The 20463-nt window shown below is 39.2% G+C and overlaps 1 pseudogene across 1 annotated transcript in view; it reads left to right on the top strand.

The window, feature by feature from the left end:
* Positions 1-1408: 1408 nt before the first annotated feature.
* LOC134735921 (E3 ubiquitin-protein ligase makorin-1-like) overlaps positions 1409-20463 on the top strand; it is a 41133-nt pseudogene continuing 22078 nt past the window's right edge. Inside the window, exons 1-4 of the transcript XR_010119527.1 lie at positions 1409-1647; positions 5440-5676; positions 13044-13183; positions 17574-17748. The product of XR_010119527.1 is annotated as an E3 ubiquitin-protein ligase makorin-1-like (transcript). The remainder of the gene's footprint in view (positions 1648-5439; positions 5677-13043; positions 13184-17573; positions 17749-20463) is intronic.

The raw sequence follows: 20463 nt of genomic DNA on the forward strand, positions 1-20463 counted from the left end.
TTCATTCCTCAGAATGAGTGATCCAAAGCCACAGTTTCCCTTATAACCTAGCTTTGGAAAACTATCACTTTCACTGTACTTAATTGGTCACACAGACCAACCTTGATATGGTGCGGAAGGGTATCACACAGGAGCCTGAGTACCAGGAGGTAGAGACCTCTGGAGCCATCTCACAGGCTAGCTACCAGAGGCAACCACCATAAGAGTGGAGTGGTTTCAAGAAAGGTGAGAGGAGATGCTCTGAAAACAGTTAATACAAACAACCCTTTCAAGAAGTCGTACTAAAGGCAAGAGAAATGGCATTGTAGCTCGAGAGTAAAGTATAGTCAAAGGAGGCTTCTTTCTAGAGATAGACATAAATGCATGTTTATACACTTATGGGAAATGTTCCATAGAGAGGGGACAATGTTGGAGTAATGTTCTGCATAGGTGAGATAGGTCGGAATCTATGTGTAAGGGGGAAAGGTAGCCTTTTTAAGAGAATAGGCAATGGTCATGCCATGCCAGCTCACACATATGGGTTGATGTGACAGAAGTTTGTGAATTTATTTTGGAATTGTTTCTATTTTTCAATGAAATGGGGAATAAGATTATATGAGAGAATGAGAGAGTTTTATAAATTGGTATTACTGATATGACACATTTAGTTTCAGTTTTGCCAGATTATCTTCCCATTTGTCTTTCACTACAGTGTTGTGGAGCATTTGTATTTTTGTTCTGTCAGTTACTAATATACTGATATCTTTATATAATGCCTTAATATCCCTGTTATTTGCAGGGAATAAGGGGAAGATAGTATATTAGTTTCTTATTGCCAGTCAATAATGAAATTAGTTGGTAATCTCTTCTTCCCTCTTCTCTTCCTGTTCACCTGGAATCTAATTTAAAAGATAGCTTATTCTTTAAGATGGACATATCAGTCTCTGAATTATTATATGTTCACAGTTTGCCTATGGACTTTATGTATATTTGAAGATCAGTCTGACTGGTTAGAAAATCCCCAGCTAACTTTCTTTGCATATCCTAAAACACATTGTTCCATCATATCTAGACCAAGTGTCATTCTTCAGAAGCCTGATGCTCCTGTATACTCTGTCCCTCCAGAACCACTGTCTACCCCACTCCTCATGCTTGGGGCAGACCTCTATGAACTGCATCAACTGAGGTCTCTTGCCATCAGGTGTCTGGTTAAGACCTTATTTGTGGCCCTCTTCCGTAGCTAGAGCTATTCCCAGATCCCAAAAGTCATTTCCTTCCTGCATCACTTAGAGTTCAATCAGAGCAGCAGAGCCATATGTATGTTCTGTGGATGACAAATTTGTTATCAAGATTTGACTCCAGGCTATTACGGGAAGGCTGTTATGTGACTGTCCTCATGGCTGATGCTGGTACTTTAATTCTGCAGGCCAAGCAAGTAGTGAAAGTGAACACTAAGAGAATAAAGACAAGCTGGAACCCACAGACAAAGCTGTGGCAGTTTTTACTGTCTTCTACCTAAACGATGTGGGTGTCCTACAGAGGTTGGTGCCGTTTGTGGTGTTGCTAAGCACACACATAGCCCAGGAGCTGGAAGAGCTGGAGGAGATCTTGGGGAAAGGAGAGGAGCTACAGGCCTATCTACTGAGCCATGCCAACAAGAACCAGCAGGTAAGAAATGTGTCGGGGGCAGAAGCCTTGCTAAGCATAAAAGCAAGATGATTGCTCCTCTGCGATCACCCTCCAGATCTCACACCAAAATGTCCTCTGTGACCCACCCTCGCTGGAAACATACAGAGAAGGGAGTTCTAGGAAACAGTATCAGCTAAGCCAAAGTGACACATTTCAAAGGCACCACACTCCTGCTTTCCCTTCAGGGCTAGGGATGGTAAATCCCTTGTTGGTTTCCCGCAACCCTTCCCACACTTTTGTAAAGAGTCTCTTCATTCAATTTTCTTTCACTCCTTTCAAATGAGCTATTTCTTAATGGGACCTATTCTGTAACTGGTACCAGAAATGGCCCCAGGAAACAGATCCTCAAAATGAAAATGAGATTCTGGGGAGTGGAAGAGGCCATGCAGCAGCACCTCACCTTTGGGAACAAAGCAGACACTGTTACAACATGCCTTAGGAAAGACTGGTAATCAGGTTTTGGCCTGGCAGTACAGCTAGCGCATCGTGGAGACCCTATAATGAAAATGGGCTTCCTTCGAAGGAGCAGCTTGACATATAGGTGAACAATTTCTGGGTCTCCTAGGCAGAAGTATGACTTAAGGGATTATATTGGGAATTCGTAGCACCTTACTCAACTTCGAGACTTAAGCCAATTCCTAGACCCGAAGTGGCTTCAGGAAGACCTTTTAAGAAGGTTCCTGCAATGTAGCCATAGAAGCATCATGCAGATCTTCCTCCAGACCTTCCCAGGGGTATCTTGTGGTCATTTACCACCATGGCCATGCATGAGGGAGAAGGACATACCCAGACCTCCATGGGGATTTGGATATTGGCTTTGATTATATGAATTCTTGCTGTTCCCAAACACTACAGTGGCCTATCATCACAGTGGAGACTTATGAAGGTCAGGAGATAGATGAGTCTGGGCCTGAATCCAACTCCCAGAGGGTTTGCTTCTGCCAGTGGAAACACACGCACATCCTATGGTTATTTCCTCTGTCCCAGAGTGCATAGTGGAGACAGACTTAGTGGCAGAATCCTCATATTGGTTCCCTGACAATGGAGAAAATACTCTTATACCCCATGATAATTTAAAAGTTATCCAGGCTAGATATGTTTTAGGTCAAAAGGTGGGGAATAAGAGATAGGTCTCTGCATCAAATCACTGGCTAACATTGTTTATATGAGGTACATGGATCATATTCTGTGCTGACTCCAATTTTGCATTCTATGGAAGTTATCTTCAGAGATAATTTAATATTTAAAAGGGTTAAAGCATTTATTCAACAGCCAGTTGTCTTGTGTCCCCCCTTATGAAGACAGTGATTGAACTTAGGACCCACCCTAATCTAGTATGATTTGATCTTGATTACATCTTCAAAATGATCCTAGTTTTAAATGGGGTCACATTAATGAGTACCGGCAGTTAAAACCTCAACATATCTTTAGGGAGGGATTCCATTCAATCCACAAACGCTGTTAGATTTATATCTCCTCAAATATGTGAGAATGAAAATATAAGGAATTATTAAATGCAAAAGATGCATCATTTACACTGGTATGCAGATGACATTTTAAGCCTAAATTGAAGTATTTAACTTCTCTCTCCGTCTGTTATTTTTGCTTAAACAATAAAACTGTTATGTGATTTTAATATTAAAACCCCAATGAAAATATAAAACTTTCTGCTGAAACTTTCCAATGAGAATGTTATGAATAGCCTAACATTTACATGATGGCTATTCTTTTATCTTTTTTACAAAATTGGAGACATTGGGGTTAGGAATTAGTGACAGCACCTAAGAAATATGGCAGAGATACAAAGAAGATGTTAGATGTCAATGAAAAATTTTTGAGTTTGGCGATGGTGAATTTGGGATACGAGGCTTTTCAGAACAAGTTGTTCTGGTGTGTCCTAGAAAACTCTTCTCACTCTAGACTTTAGAGTTAGCAGTTTGACCCTGATGGGAGCTGTGTTGGAAAGTCTTCGTATATTTGAAACATATAAAATGGTTGCTGTTTAACTTTAACCCGGGATTTTAAGGACCAAAATTAGGGATGACAGGTCCTGTATATAATTTTTGTCTTTATCCCAATAGCCATTCCCATTTTTATAATATTGGTAACAATATTTTCTTTGTACTGAGCTAAATTATTTCAGTTTCATTTTTGGCTTATATATAACTTGAGATCTATAAAACTAATGTGTCTGTTATTTGTAAAAAGTGAGCTATATATACACATATACCTTTCCTTAGAGATATAAACGTACTGATGCCTCAACACACAAGTAATGAGGCAGATGAAAAGGAAGCACACCTGAGGATTATACAACACTTGAGCTCTGTGGCAGCTCCTGTCATATCTGAGAAAGCAAAGAAAGATGAGAGCATGAAGAAACTGAATAGTGTCTATGGATTGAGGCCAATCCTAAATATGCCCATCCCACTTGGCTAAACACAGGCAAGTTGCCACCGACGTTTATGAGAACAAATTTGGGAAAGTAATTCGACTTCTATACAAGGCTGAAATGTATTCAATATTACATGGTAGTGTTAGCATATACTAGAAAGCTTAGCATTTAAGACATACAACAAGAAATCAATTTCAAATAACATAATATTCCCAGTAATAGGTTCTCCATATTCTGAATCTAAAGCCTAGAATTGTTGCAATTTTTCCATTTCTTCTTGATTCTCTAGAAACATGTAAGAGTAGTGCAAACTATTCAGGGAGGCTGGGTGTCTTAGTTATATCCGCTTATTTTTTGGCTTTGAGACAGAGTCTCACTCTGTCACCCAGGCTGGAGTGCAGTGGCATGATCTCTGCTCACTGTAACCTCTGCCTCCTGGATTCAAATGACTCTCATGCCTCAGCCTCCCTAGTAGCTGGGATTACAGGCGCACGCCACCATGCCGTGCTAATTTTTGTATTTTTAGTACAAAGGCACCACACTCCTGCTTTCCCTTCAGGGCTAGGGATGGTAAATCCCTTGTTGGTTTCCCACAACCCTTCCCACACTTTTGTAAAGAGTCTCTTCATTCAAGTTTCTTTTACTCTTTTGAAATGAGCTATTTCTTAATGGGACAGACAGGGTTTCACCATGTTGGCCAGGCTGGTCTCAAACTCCTGACCTCAAGTGATCCATCCACCTCGGTCTCCCAAAGTGCTGGGATTACAGGCGTGAGCCACCACGTCTGGCCATTTAGACAAGACAGCAGAAACCATCCTATCCAGAGACCCAAGACCTTTGGATTTCTCGTGTAACCCCTCCTAACTCTTTACCCTTTAGTTCAGATTCATGATCACCTTCTTGCTTTTCACTGTCTACTAGCAAAGTTCTCCAAAACTTCTAATTCATCCAGAAGAGATGGCTTTTGTTTTCCTTACTTATGCTTAAATTAGGGTTGCATCATCTAGCCTATAAAAGTTTGCATCTTTAGATAGCTACCTCTATTTGTTAATCCAGTGAAAGTAGATTATGGACAAACAGCAAAATGAATGTTCACTGCAGCCTTCTAGCTGCCTCTTAGCTTATCACTGCTTACCACAGGAACTGCCTTATCCAATTTCAAATTTAGTTGGATACATTTAACAGTTTTTTTTTTTTTTTGTAAAGACAGAGTCTCACCCTGTCACCCAGGCTGGAGTGCAATGGCATGATCTCAGCTCACTGCAACTTCCGCCTCCTGGGTTCAAGTGATTCTCCTGCCTCAGCCTCCCAAGTAGTTGGGATTACAGGTGCACACCACCACGCCCTGCTAATTTTATTTTTTTTTGTATGTTTAGGAGAGATGGGGTTTCACTATGTTGACCAGGCTGGTCTCGAACTCTTGACCTCATGATCCACCTCCTTGGCCAAAGATTCAAGTCAGTGCAATAAAAAAAGTACATTTCTGATCACATCTCCATTTCTTCAACATTTACGTATTTTCATTTCCAAGATATTCCATACAGCATGAATCCATGAAGAATTAGGCTTCGACTAAGATTCTTTCTACATTGATCTCTTGAGTTTAGCAAAGGGTAAGTCATCTCTAAATATCCTTCTTCACTTTCCTCTTTTTTTAGGGTTTCTTTTTATTGTGAGTTATCTGATGTCGAGAAAGCTTTGAGTTTAAGCTAAAAGCTTTTCCACATTGATTACATACAAAGTGTTTCTCTCCTGTATGGATTTTCTTGTGTTTACTAAGATTTGAATTATTGTTAAAACATTTTCCACATTCACCACATTCATAGGGTTTCTCTCCAGTATGAATTTTTTTATGTTGATTAAGTTTCCAGTTAAGGCGAAAGGTCTTTCCACATTCATTACATGCAAAGGGCCTTCCTATAGAATGGGTTTTCTGATGTTTAGTAAAGTTTGACCGACATTTAAAGGCTTTTTCACAAGTTGTACATTGGTAAAGTCTCTCTCCTGTATGAGTTCCTTTATGTTGTGTCAGATCTGACAGACGGACAAAGGTTTTTTTACAATTACTACAAATAAAAGGTTTCCTTCCAGTATGGATTTGTTGGTGGTGAGCAAGATCCATGCGCTGGGCAAAGGTTTTTTTACATTCATTACATGAAAAGGGCTTCTCTCCAGCATGAGTTTTCTGATGTTTATTAAGATTTGAGACGCTTTTAAAGGAGTTCTCCTTTTTATTGTGAGTTATCTGATGTCGAGAAAGCTTTGAGTTTAAGCTGAAAGCTTTTCCACATTGATTACATACAAAGTGTTTGTCTCCTGTATGGATTTTCTTGTGTTTATTAAGATTTGAATTATTGTTAAAACGCTTTCCACATTCACATTCATAGGGTTTCTCTCCAGTATGAATTTTTTTATGTTGGTTAAGTTCCCAGTTAAGGCGAAAGGTCTTTCCACATTCATTACATGCAAAGGGCCTCCCTATAGAATGGGTTTTCTGATGTTTAGTAAAGTTTGACCGATATTTAAAGGCTTTTTCACAAGTCGTACATTGGTAAGGTCTCTCTCCTGTATGAGTTCTTTGATGTTGTGTTAGATCTGACAGACGGACAAAGGTCTTTTTACAACTACTGCAAATAAAAGACTTCTTTCCAGTATGGATTTGTTGGTGGCGAGCAAGATCCATGCGCTGGGCAAAGGTTTTTTTACATTCATTACATGAAAAGGGCTTCTCTCCAGTATGAGTTTTCTGATGTTTATTAAGATTTGAGATGCTTTTAAAGGATTTCTCACAAACATCACACTTGTGGGGTTTCTCTCCTGTATGAGTTCTTTGATGTAGAATAAATTTGGAGTACGGATTGAATTCCTTTTTACAATAATTACATGTATAGTATTTCTTTCTAGTATGAATTAATAGATGTTGAGTTTTTTCTGAGAAACGGTGAAAGGTTTTTCCACAAAAGTTACAGGAAAAGGGCTTCCTTTGAGTATGAGTTTTTTGATGCCGAGTCAGGTTTACTCTGTTGCCAACATGAAATCTCTGATGTATAGAGAGGGATGAGAGAAACCTAAAGGCCTTTTGACATACATCACATTTGTATGGCTTCAGTCCACTGTGCATGCTCTGATGTTGAATAACCTTTGAAGGTCTGTTAAAAGTTTCACCACATTGGTTACATTCAAAGTGTTTATATAGTGTACAAATTCTCTGGAGCATTGTAAATGATGAGCGATGCCTAAAGCCCTTTGTATTTTCACCATATTTGTGGGTTTCCCCTACCTTATGGATTTTCTGATGTCCAGTAAGTTGTGACATATGCCCAAAAGCCATGCCACAGTCATCACATTCATAATGCCGGACAAAAGTACGACGTGTTCGGTATTCTCCATGGTGAAAGCTTTGTCTGAAGGCATTACCAGATTCATTGAGGGCACGAAACGTTGCCAATGCTGGTTGACATGCTAGTAGGAAAACAATATGAGAAAAAAAGAAAATCAGAACTGGACACTGCAATATACATCAAGTTAATTAGGAAAGCGAGGGAAAGAAGAGTGCAGTGACTGGAGACTTTAGAGGGGTAGGATGAGAAGTAGGAGTTTGTGGAGGTGGAGAGGCAGAGAATTGCTTCTCCATGTACAAGAATGATTTAAGTTATCAACAGTGGCCACTGAATTTTTTTCTATTTCTTTAAACTTGAAATAATTATACTTGTGATTGTAAAAATGGCTTAGTGGGCCAGGCGCGGTGGCTCACGCTTGTAATCCCAGCACTTTGGGAGGCCGAGGCGGGCGGATCACAAGGTCAGGAGATCGAGACCACGGTGAAACCCCGTCTCTACTAAAAAATACAAAAAATTAGCCGGGCGTGGTGGCGGGCGCCTGTAGTCCCAGCTACTCGGAGAGGCTGAGGCAGGAGAATGGCGTGAACCCAGGAGACGGAGCTTGCAGTGAGCCGAGATTGCGCCACTGCACTCCAGCCTGGGCGAAAGAGCAAGACTCCGTCTCAAAAAAAAAAAAAAAAAAAAAAAAAAAAAAAAAAAAAAAAATGGCTTAGTGAAATTTTAATAACCAAAACAGAAAAGCTTAAAGAACCTAAAAAGAATCACGTGAAATCCTAAGCATGGATTAAAGTTTTGTTTCCATTAAGGCCCTTTAAAATATTTCTGTGTGGTATAGCAATTTGTGAAAGTGATTACACTTTAAATATTTTCCTTTGAACATCAAAATTGGGCATACTTATGAGTAAATACACATCTGTCTTATCAATTTGATATTTAATGTTTTACTGTGCGACAGGGTCATTATTGATTGGGCCAATGCTCTATTTGGATATTTGAGTTGTACTTATTTTTGTTGTTGCTAAGAACATGAAGAACAATCTTAAATCCACGTCTTTGTTAATTTGAAATATATTCTAGTATATTCTAGTATCGATTCTTAGAAATGAGAGTTCCCAATTATATTTTTGGTATATACATGCACTGCACTCAAGTTCTTATATTGCATGAACACACCATTATTTTCCAGTATCTTGATAACCCTCAACTATCAAACTTACCTTTATATAAAACTGTGGTGTCATGAGTTGTAGCACTTTTTTGTAATAAAAACATCTAGAAACTGGTTAACTGCAGAAAGAAATTTGAGCATTCCTACACACATATGAATTATAGATTGAGCATTTCTATATACCTACAAAATATAGTAGATATGCTAATACAGACAAAAAAATCTGCCACTGATAAAATGGAGAACCAGCACAGGTTTCTGTTATCTTCCTCATTCTAGTCTGAGATGCTACTGAAGTGCTTAGAAAAATGTATAGATATAGTGGAATATTTATAAATATACATGAGTAATATTTTCAAAAACATAAATATTTCAACATGGGACAGAATCAGTGGTAATAAAAGGGACAAAGTGGGAACAATTGAAGATATGGTTTTTAATTTTTTTTTTTTTTTTTGAGAGAGTCTCTGTCACCTAGGCTGGAGTGCAATGGCATGATCTCAGCTCATTTCAAGCCCCGCTTCCCAGGCTCAAGTGATTCTCCCGCCTCAGCCTCTCAAGTAGCTGGCCATGCCATCACATCCAGCTAATTTTTGTATTTTTAGTAGAGACGGGTTTCGCTATGTTGGTCAGGCTGGTCTCAAACTTCTGACCTCAAGTGGTCTGACCGCCTCAGCCTCCCAAAGTGGTGGGGTTACAGGTATGAGTCACCATGCCCACTCTGAAGATATGTTTAAATGAACTTAATGGTTGGCATTTATAGCAAAATTATATAGCCAAAGATGAAATAGCAGCATGGAAAACCTGGTTGGAGAATTCTTTTAGAGGGAAGGAACTGGAGAAATAGAATATATAAAAGAAAAGTCAGGATTAAAAGAAAGTACTACCATCCATTAAATGTGAGTCCTATTAAAAATGTGTAGAAGATTTACCAACTTCATCATGTGGCCTAATATCTGAGCAACTAGAGTCTCTGAAATAGAGGGGGAAAGGAGGTGGGGGGCAGGGATGAGAAAAATATTTGAAGAAATAATGGGCAAAAAATTCTCAAACACAGTAAAAACTATAAACTCACAGATCCAAGAAGCCCAAATCACACAATAAGAAACATGAAGAGAATTACACTAAGGCATATTATAAAGAAATTGTTCAAAGCCAGTGATAAAGAGAAAACTGTAAAAGCAACCAGAGGGGGGAAAAAGACGTTATGTACATGGCACAGAGACAAAGATGACATCAGATTTCTCACTGGAAACACTGCAAGCAAAAAAGATAATGGAACAAAATATTTAAGGTACTAAAAGAAGAAAAAAAAAACCTATTAACTAGAATTCTATGCCCAGCATATGGCTTTCAAAAATGAAGACAAACAAAAGGCCTTTTCAGAAATACAGAGATTGAAAGAATTCATTACTAGCAGAGCTGCGCTACAAGTAATTTTAAAGGAAGTCCTGCAGGGCAGAAGAAAAGGGATGCCAGATGGGAATTTGGCTCTGCACTGAGGAATGAAAAGCAACCGAAATGTAACTTGTAAATATGTATGGGTTTATTACTATTACTTAAATCTCTTTAAAAGACTGACTGATTAAACACAAATAATGTATTATGGGTCTTATAACGTGAAGGTAAAATGTATGACAGCAACACCATAAAGGCAGGTGGAGATAAATTATAGTATTATATATATATATGTGTGTGTGTATATATATATATATATATGTATATATAATAAGAACTACAGTATAATTCTTATTCTGTACATGAAGGAGTATACTATCGCTTGCAGGTAGATTGTGATAAGTTAAAGACAGATACCATAAACTCAAATCCCAACACAACCACTAAAATAGAGTTACAGCTAATAAGCCAGTAAAAGTGATAAAATAGAATCCCCCCCAAAAAAAATCAATCCAAAATAGGGTAAGGATAATAAAGCAGAATAAAGGAGAAAAGGGGGAAGAACAGATATGACAAATAGAAATCTATTTGATTTAGGCTCAATCCTAACCGTATCAATAATCACAGTAAGTGTAAAAATAAAAACACAAGGTTTCACAACCTGAGCACTATTTACCTTTGTATCAGAGAGTTCTTTGTTATGGGGGCTGTTGTGTGCATGTAGGATCTTGGCATCCCTGGCTGTTACACCCTAGATGCCAGCAGCATGCCTACATACCCAGTTATTACCACCAAAAAAATCACCCAGACATTGCCAGGTGCCCTTAGAGGGCAAGGTCTTCCCTTCTCCCCATTGAGACCCAGTGGTATAAGCACCTCAACGAAAAGGTGGAGATTATCAAGCTTGTATGAGAAAGTAAAACCAAATTATTTGCTAACTACAAGAAACTCACTTTAGAGACACAATTGGTTAAAAAGTAGACAGATGGAAAATATATACCATGCTAACAGTTAAAAGAATGCTAGAGTAGCTCTATTAATATCAGACAAAATACATTTTAGAGTAATTAAGTATTTCCAGGGATAAATAAGTTTATTTCATAAGGATAAGGAATCAACAGAGCATAATTCTAGGTATTTATGCACCCACAGAGCTTCAAAATACTTGAAGCAAGATTACTAGTGAAAGAATACACTCTTAAGAATAGGAAACTAATTTTAAATAAAAGAACCCACTATGATGGATAACTAGAAAACCACACTACTATAATAAAAAAGAATATTATACTCATCCAGAACAGAAAAATACACGAATAGAATAAAAGAAATTTCAGAAGATTTCTATAGATGTATAGTACTGATGGCTTGTGTGTAAGGATGGCATCATAAGTCAGTGAGGACAGGATGGATGCTTTGGTGAGTGGTATTGTAAAAACTGGCTCATTGTTCAGAGAAAATGGGGCTGGTTGTCCATTATGCCATATACAAATATAGACAGATTAAAATATGAATTTTAAACCCAAAATGCTGATAGTAGGATGTCTTTGTGGTCTAGGATGCAGTGGGCTTCTTAAACAACAACAAAAAGACAATAAGCAAATGCTGTAAGTCAAAAATGTTATGGATGTGATCAAAAATGAAGGATTTCTGATCAAGAGAAGCACCAGAGTCAACAGGCAAATGACAGATTGACAGAGTAATCATCCATTTTAAACCAAAAAATACCTTATATATAACATAAAATTCTTCAATTCCACAAAGAAAAGAAAAAAATTAGAAAATGAGCAAAGAACATGAAGAAGCAATTCAAAAAAGCTGAATAGTGAGTGGATGACAAGAATATCATGTGAGCTTCATCTTACTATTAGGGAAATGAGAATCAAAACAAGGAGACAAAACTACCAAAATGGAGCCAACTAAAATGCACATGTTAGCAAGCGGTGGTGAGATGCAGGAAAGAGAAGGAATGTGGGTGGAGTGTAAAATTCACAGATGTCCAGAAAGTAATCTGGGTACGTTTTGTCAAACTATTTATAATATGCCCTGTGACCCAGAAAATTGTTATAGATTCTAAAGGGAGCATGTGAGATTTGGGTCAGAAGGAATTGTAGAGACTTAGGAATTTTTTTCCCTAAAACTGGCTGTGTGATGGATGCATATTAAAGAATACTATATTGCACTAAAAAGTAAGACACGTAGATATAACGTAAAGATTTCAGAAAACAACCAAGTAGAAAGGTAAGAAGTGAGATTTTTGCAGCATGCTGTTTAAATAAGAGTGCAGCCATATATAAAATCATGCATATTTTACAATTAATATATGCATTTTTATTTTTTTTAGACAGAGTTTCGCTCTGTTGCCCAGGCTGGAGTGCAGTGACACGATCTTGGCTCACGGTAACCTCTGCCTCCCAAGTTCAAGCGATTCTCCTGCCTCAGCCTCCCAAGTAGCTGGGACTACAGGCATGTGCCACCACACCCAGCTAGTTAACAACATAGAAAAGATATTAGACCAGCTGTCTAGCACATAATGACATAATGAATTATAAATGAAGGTTATACAAAATGACGATGGAGTCTTGAGCAACAGTGACAATTGATTGACTCAATTTTTGTATCCGATTTCCAACCCTCCACTACCACATTGCCAGCCCTAAACAGGTTACATGGTTTTATTCAAATATGTCACAAAACAAAGTAAACAGATTTGTGTTCTAAAGCCACAAGGCGGCAGTGGAGAGATCCGAAAAACATCTTGCAGTAAATGTGAAAGTGACTATAACTTGATAGAAAAATGTTCAGGGGTGCATAAATATGAAAGTTTAAGGAAGAGAAAAGTATTTTGGGGGTAGGAGAGGAGTTTGGACCAAGTTATTAAATATTTAAAGAATAAACAGGGTTATTTGGAATTCTTGTGAACAATTCTTATAAAATCTTTAATAAGTGGATTCCAGTCCACTTTCCAAATTGCTCATAGCTTAAATGCATTTGGTATTTTACTCTTTAGATCAAATGATACTCCAGACTGAAATTCATCATCATCTAACCCAGCTTTTTATCCCTTGACTTTCAGGAGCCTATAAACGAGCTGCTTTCCCTGATGTCAGCACTGAAACTCGAGAAACAAGTTTCTCTGAAATCTCTGGATCATCTTACATTCTGGCAATTTCTACCTTCTGTTAATGAAGGTAGTCGTCTCTTTCCAACTAGATGGTAAATTTGTTTTTCTGATTTGTCATTCTCTAAACTAATAATCTAAAGAGAAAATCAGTCTCTCTCCAGAATTTTCTTTAAAAAAAAAAATACCTTCTGTGACACTTTTCCGAGCTAACCCATTCATTCACTGTAATCACTGACAAGTTTTTTGACCAATTCAGCTATTCATCCTTTTATCCATTCGGGTAGTAACTTAAATTCCAAACTTTTACCAGCACACCATTTACTGTCCTAAGACTAGAATTATAACAAAAAAGGTACAGGGAGAGTGATAAATGTGGGGTAAAGATTCCTTTGGCAACTCACGGACAGAAGCCCAGGGGAAAGCTCTTCTCCTGTCACCTCTTGGTGGGGGCTGGAGGGGGAGTGTCCAGGTTACTCTGAGTTGAGGTGTGAGCTGTGATGACTTCCATCTGCTTCTTACCTGGGCAGGGAACACCTGTCACCTCTCTCTCTATCATCCAGGGCTCCTTCCCTTGCTTCAAAGAGGACATCACGTGTGCCTTATAAGTCCAGTTTCCTAAGAAAAATAAATGATCTTGACCATGCTGTGGTTATTACAGAATTTAGACCCACATTTTTAGTGACGAGGAATCTCATTAACATCTCAATCTTCCCAGAACCTCTAAAGCAGTGTTTTTGTATAAAAGACCATCTTCATTTTAAACCATTCCCCAGCTGTTTCTTAGGCATATGACAGCCTCAGACTATAGTTTTGGAGAATGGTGTGATGATTTTGAGGACAGTGGGGAATAGGAAGCTTGTATCATCCCAAGATGAAAATGTCTTCCTTAACACAGAGCTACAATGCTTTACTGAAGAATATGAAGTCAGAAAATTCAACTAAGCATTTTCAGGGAGTTTTGCAGATATTTGCACAGAAGGAAAAAATCCTCCCATGGGCAGTTGTGAACTAACAAGACCTTCCTTACCCAAAGATGCAAGGTATTTACAGTTATCCAGCATCACATCTTTATACAGGTTTCTCTGTTCAGGGTTCAGATGATCCCACTCATCTGGTGAGAAGACCACGGCCACATCTCTAAATTTCACCAACTCCTGAAATAACAATTTATACTTTATGTGTATACATGCCTCCACGTGGGCCCTGGTAGATATCTTTCAAATTGGGCATTCTAAGGAATCACACAGGATATAAGGATACATTAGAATATGTGACCAAAAGCTGTAATAGAAAGTACAAACAATAAAAGTATGATTTACTCTTGTAGAGCTTAGGAAGACAAAATTACTTACCGTCAAGATAAAGTAACAGCTAAGGAAACATACATTTGGTGTTCATGCTTGGCTGAGTCGATGGAGTAGAGCTACCATCTGTGGGATTATGACCAAATAACTATAAGTCAGAATCCCACCCAAGCAGAATGATAAGGGAATTCATCCTGCCTGACTGCATGAGCTGGGACATTGGTCTCTTTCTGCTTCAGACTGAAACTGGAGCATCAGCTCTCCTTGAGTCTTGAACCTACTGGGTTTTGGACCAGTATTATAAATCAGTCAAAACTAAAGATTTGACAGAGTCTCTCAATATGAACAGTCAAAAATTCTTCGCAAGTAATACTAGAACCATGTCAGGTCTACCAAATATATATATAAATTCAATAGTATCTCCATTAAAAAAATCCATTAAGATTATTTTTATAAACTGTGATAAACAGATACGTGATTTTCACACAAGGGAAAAATGTGACAGACTAGTTTTTTACATGAAAAGTTAATGAAGCAGTCTTGTTCTTACCAGGGTACAGAGTCAAGTTGTAGTAATTCAAGTGGGTTAGGAATGTCATCAGCACAGATGAAGAGATCAAAGAAAGAGAGCCCAGAGACAGATGCAAATATGGAAATGTTTACTACCTAAAAAAGATGACCTGCAAGTCTGTTGGGAAACAATTCAATGAATACTGAGGCAATAATTGAATATCCCTTAGTAGGTAGGGGGAGAGCCAGATCCCTCTCTATGAGAATATGTTCCAGATGAAATAAAAGGTAATTATTAAAACTATTAAAATGTTAGGAAATGAGGATTTTTCAGACTTACAATAGAAAAATGTCTTAAAGACTCAAGTGCCAGATAAAAGGAAATAATAAAATCGACCTTATAAAGGAGAAAGAAATCTCTGAAAAAATAAAAGGGGCACAGAAAAAACTTAAATTAGTATGTTGTATAACCAACAAGGAACTAATTTGGAATTTATACAGATCAATAAGAAAAAAAATAGAAGCTGCAGACTAGACAAATGCCTAAAGTATATGAATGAAAAGTTCACTGAAGAAAGCATACAAATGATCAATAAGTGGACAAACTGTTCTCAATTAAATGCACATTATATTAGCAGGAAGTCTTGCTTGTTTTGGCAAGACGGTCACAACATTTAAAGCCTGGATACTATCCAGTGTTTTTAAGGGATGGAACCAAGCCATCAATCACACTGATTTGTGGACTTCAAAGTCAGCATAGTACTTTTGAAGCATGACTTGACAGTATCTCACATGGTTAAAGGTGCATGCCCTTGACTCAGAAATTCTAAGTCTAGATAACTTTCTTAAAGTTCGAGAATATGCAGAGATTTCATGGCAACATTATGTCTACCACTGAAATACTGCAAACATAGAGATCTATAAACAGGAGAAAGGTCCAAAAACAGGACAATTCACACTGCAGAACATGTTGCAGATGTTGAGAATAAGGGCCATCTATGTGTACTGCTAGGGAAACATCTCCAAAATAAATTACAAAACTTAAAAAGTTACAGAATATAGACTTATATTCCCCCATGTCACTGATGGGCCATGGGAAAGTGTAGATGCTACTTCACATATCTATACACAATAGATCTTTTTTTGACATTTTATTGATATACAAAAAGATCTATTGTGTATAAAACTAAAGACAGTGGTTGAGTAGGGTTAACGATTAAAAAGGCCTTTTAAAAAATCATTCATCTGCGTTGTTAAAAAGAACATCATACATTGATAGATTTCTTACATAATTTGAAAAATTAAAAATTACAGAAGTAAAATTTAACTCAGGTCTGCCCGACTGAGGGATGAAAATGTCTTCACAGACTTCATTTTAAAAGATGTTTTGGTCAATTCGTTTATGATTCAATGGAATTCTAGCTGTTATATTTGGACATTGTTATTTAATGCCACAATTAAATCAGCCTGTCCTCTAATGTAAATGTGACCTCCGTCATTTACTCAGTTCTTGTAAATATTGGGTCCTAAATATGTGGATTAGTGGGAAATTAATGTTTCTTACTGCTGCCATAACAAATTACCACCAACTTCATGGCTTAAAACAACATAAATTTATAATCTTACAGTTCTGGAGTTCAGAAGTACAATATGGGTTAGCAGGGCTGTGTCCCTGCTGCAGGCCCTAGGAAGAATCTGATTCCTCAACTTTTCTAGCTTTCTAGAAACCACCTGCATTCCTTGGCTTGTGGCCAGCCCTATCCTGTCCTCAAAGCCAGCAGCATAGCATCCCCCTGCCTGTTTCTTACGAAGACCCGGTGATGACATTTCAGGCCCACCTAGACAACCCAGGAGAAACCCCCCATCTGAAGATCCTCAACTTAATGACACCTGCAAAGTCCCTTTTACCATGTAGGGTAACACATTCACAGCTTCCAGGGACTAGGATGGGGACATCTTGCAATGGGTGGGGGAGATTGTTCATCCTATCACAATGTGTATCCGGCCTTCTATTTTCTTCTGTTTACCCATCAATGTATTATCATTTCTATGTTATTTTAATTAGCATAGTTTGATGTGTTGGATTTTAAGTCTGTCAGGACCAGTGCCCTTTTGTTACCCAGAAATATGGCAGCATCCCTCCACCTTCATCCCATCCACCTGACTGCCTGTGCACTGCTCCAGCTCTCCCATAGATTTGAGAACAAGTTAAGCCATTGCTCCCTGCGCCCCCAACACATGCAAGCTGTCCAACTTCAAACTGAACTCATTATCCCCAGGGACTCCTATTCTTCAGCTTAAAAGTTTTTTAACAAATTCATGCCTAGAAGACCTGCGCTAATGACTCCTCTTGGTCAGTCAGGCCTTGAGTAATTTGTTGAATGAATCCTAAATCTTGGGGCAGTCGTTGAATAGTTTGTTGAATGAATACTAAATCTTGGGTCACTAAAGAAAGCTTCTGGGTTATTTAGGTCCTTTCTGTTGCCTCTCTGACTGTCACCTCATCACCAGAATGGGGAACTGCACCCATTGGAACAAATGCAAAATGTATTTAGCCCTGTAAATTGGTATTTTAGGAAGGAAATCAGAAGTAAGCAGTTCACCTGTGATATCACCTCTAGAAATGACCGAGCCATTTTCCTTTTCATTCTTCACCTTCTGTTCTCAGGGAACACAGACTCCTGAGAAGCCACACCTTAAAATTGAGGACAGAAGTGTGTGAGACCAGGTACTCCAACCCCTACCCGCAACCACACACACAGAGGAAACCAGGAATCCACAACAGCATACCAACCTTGGCCTTCAGGTTCTCTCTCCTCCTGGGCCCTCAGGAGAACCCACGGGTATGCTGCAGCAGCTGGGATTTGGGATACGGGGGTCTCTCCCTATGTGTCAAAGTGTGAGACTACTTTCCAGATTTGCCTTGAACAAAACTTTCCCTGCCACCCAGTGAAACAGCTTGAACTCACCTTCTCAGAAAGATCAACTCCGATACAGCTAGCAGGCCCAGCGTGCATCTGAGCCTACCTATATAGAACCTAGATCATCACACCCAGAACCTTCTCATTTCCTAATCAAGCCCAGCTCACTACCTGCAGGATTCAGCTCTTTTGGTCCTGATTATAGTGGGAACAGGAAGGATTGGGGAATGCAGGATTGTCACATCAAGGCTTAGGCTGAAAATTCCCCAGTGCTCTTTATTCATGCCTCCTATGTACCCCAGGCATGATGTCATATAACACACACCCAGATAGGCTTGTGCCACTCTTTCCACTTCAATCTCTGAGATAAGGGGCCTCGCCTGGTGCCTCCCACCCCCATGAGGCAGCTGCATGGAGGAGGAGAGGCAGTTTGGTGCTTTCAGCAGCAGGACTGTGTAAAGTAGCATCTCCACTTTCCCATGACCCATCAGTGACATGGGGGAGTCCAGTGTGTGTTGCTTGTCCCAGAAAGGGGTTGGGAATGATAGGAGGGTATGGAAAGCGGAACAATTGCCCCTCAAAGATGTCCACATCCTAACCCCCAGAAACTGTGAATATGTGACCTTACTTGGCAAACATGTGATTAATAATTGTGAACAAAAAACCCAAACTCTGTAAAATATTTAAAGGAGTTTATTCTAAGCCAATATGAGTGACCGTGGCTCCAGGAAGAGTCTCAGGGGGTCCTGAGAAAGGGTGCCCAAGGAGGTCAGATTACAGTTTGGTTTTACATAGTTTAGGGAGACAAGTTACAGGCAAAGACATAGATCAATACATGTCAGGAATATATTGATTTGGCCTGGAAAGGTGAGACATCTCAAAGAGTCAGGGAGCTTACAGGTCATCGATGGATTCAAAAATTATCTGATGGGCAATTGTTTGAAAGAGTTAAACTAATTTGAAGTCAGTAGAAAGAAATGCTTTAGTTAAGGTAAGTGGGTGGGGGGAGTTGTGGAAGCCAAGGTTCTTATTATGTAGATGAAGCCTCCAGGTAGCGGGCTTCAGCAGGAATAGATGGTAAATATCTCTTTTCATACCTTAAAGGTGTCAGACTCTTAGTTAATCTCCTAGATCCCAGAAAGACTGGGCTGCATTAATGGAGGTTCTCTACAGATGTAGAATTTTGCCTACACAAGACAGCTTTTCAGGGCCATTTCAAAGTGTCAGAGAAATGTATTTTGGGGTAAAATACTTTGATTTCCTTCAGGGTCTGATATCTGTCATGTGATGCTACACCAGAGTCAGGATGGAATTTGATCTCTTATTGCCACAGAGTCTGTTTTGTCAGTCTTGTGATCTCTATTTTAGTGTTAATGCTGGTCAGTTGTTTTGAACTCCAAAAGGGAGAGGGTATAACGAGGTGTGTCCAACCTCCCTTCCCATCATGATTGTGAATTTCATTTTTCAGGTTTCTCTTGGCTCTGTTCAGTCTGTTGGGGGGCCTGGGATTTTTGTTTTGGCTTACAGAATCCTGAGTTGGGACAATTATCCTGGATTATCTGGGTGGGTCTGATATAATCAAAAGGGTCCTTAAAAGAGGGAGGCAAGAAAATCAGATAATAAAAGACAGGTAGGAGCCTCCAGAAGCAAGAAAAGGCAAGGAGACAGGTTCCCCCCTAGAGCCTTCAGAAAGAGCACAGTCTCTCCAGCACCTTGATTTTAGCCCCATGGGACCTGCTTTGGACTTCTAACCTCCAGACCTCTAAGAAAAGTTGTTATTTTGAGCCACTAAGTTTGCAGGCATTTGTTCCAGCAGCAATAGATAACTGATACAGAGGGCCAGAGACTGAGGGTGGCCAGGGATGGGGTGAGATGAGCACAGGGTGAGGACATCTGGACCAGAGGCCTTGTAGGAGGACAGTGGGCCCAGATGCTCACTTGCATCCAAAGGCCAGGGGGGCCAAATGACCCCAGCAGGGGATGCAGCAGGACTGAAGCCTAAACCAAAGACTCAACGGGGTGAAATGCCCCTGCAGAAGCCAGCAGAGCCCAGCCACCAGCACCCAGACCTGACACATATTCCCTTGCTCCTTCATTTTTTGTTAAGTGTTCCCCTGCACAAAGACTATGTAAACTAAAAATAAAATTCTAAGCCCTCCAGCCACCAGAATGGACCCCTCCTCTCGGCAAAGTACATTTCCGAAGTTAACCTGAAAAACTAGTTCAGGCCATGATGGGAAGTGGGGTCAGACATGCCTCCTTATACCCTCCTCCCTTTTGAAATTACTGAGAGAACAGACTAAGTCTGATAAGAAGCATTTATAATGTATTCTCTCTGAAGCCAGCTACCTGGAGACTTTGCCTGCATGATAAAAACTTGGTCTTCACAACCCCTTATCTTAGCCCAGACGTTCGTTTCCATTGATTCTAAGTCTTTAGATAATAACTTAATCCTTTCAACCAATTGCCAATCAGAAAATATTTGAATCTGCTTATGACCTGGAAGCCCCTGGCTTCCAGTTGTCCCACCTTTCCAGACTGAACCAATGTACATCTCTTTTGTATTGATTAATGTCTTTTGTGTCCCTAAAATGTATAAAACCAAGTTGTAGCCTGACCACCTTAGGCACATGTGTT

Source organism: Symphalangus syndactylus, chromosome 24 (genome assembly GCF_028878055.3).
Source record: "Symphalangus syndactylus isolate Jambi chromosome 24, NHGRI_mSymSyn1-v2.1_pri, whole genome shotgun sequence".
Lineage (NCBI taxonomy): Eukaryota > Metazoa > Chordata > Mammalia > Primates > Hylobatidae > Symphalangus > Symphalangus syndactylus.